This window comes from Sinocyclocheilus rhinocerous, unplaced genomic scaffold (genome assembly GCF_001515625.1).
Source record: "Sinocyclocheilus rhinocerous isolate Xijiao unplaced genomic scaffold, SAMN03320098_v1.1 scaffold626, whole genome shotgun sequence".
In the NCBI taxonomy this organism is placed as follows: domain Eukaryota; kingdom Metazoa; phylum Chordata; class Actinopteri; order Cypriniformes; family Cyprinidae; genus Sinocyclocheilus; species Sinocyclocheilus rhinocerous.
This window is the reverse complement of record NW_015647437.1, coordinates 1,054,754-1,055,306: the sequence shown is the minus strand read 5'-3', so window position 1 is coordinate 1,055,306 and position 553 is coordinate 1,054,754. Positions and strand designations below refer to the sequence as shown.

Below are 553 nucleotides of genomic sequence, written 5' to 3'. Positions count from 1 at the left end.
TTTTCACACCACTGTATATATATATATATATATATATTAGGGTTGGGCGACCAAATTGGCATCGGACGATTTGTACAGTGAAACATCGCGATGGACGATGACATCAGGGGGAGGGGGTTATGGGGTGTGCCGGGGGCGTGAATCCATATTTAGAAAGGCACGGAAAAACAAACGGAAAACAAATAACGATTGCTAACGGGTGACTGTTACATTACAGTACATCAAATTTCACTTACCACATAAACAGAGTAAGGAGAGATGACTGATGACGATGGCGAATTATTTGCAGATCCTGAGCACCGCTGACAAACATCTAATCTTGTAAAATGTGTGGTAAGTACTGCCACTCCATAGTATAAACAGAGTACGTGCGATCGCGAATCTCGAAAGTGAAAGTGAAACTAAAAAGCGATCGTGCATTCAAAGTTTCAATGCCAGGCATAATAGCGGCTCCTTGATGCCCGCAATTTATATACAGTGTAATTACCCAATGATATAACTGCGAAATAAAGTATTGAAATATATATTTTCCTCCCATCTCGTATTTATTCCC

General features: G+C 40.3%; 1 protein-coding gene across 1 annotated transcript in view; it reads right to left on the bottom strand.

Moving 5' to 3' along the window:
• LOC107709104 (glutamate receptor ionotropic, kainate 4-like) overlaps window positions 1-553 on the bottom strand; it is a 142,239-nt gene that overhangs the window by 14,528 nt on the left and 127,158 nt on the right. The window lies entirely within an intron of this gene.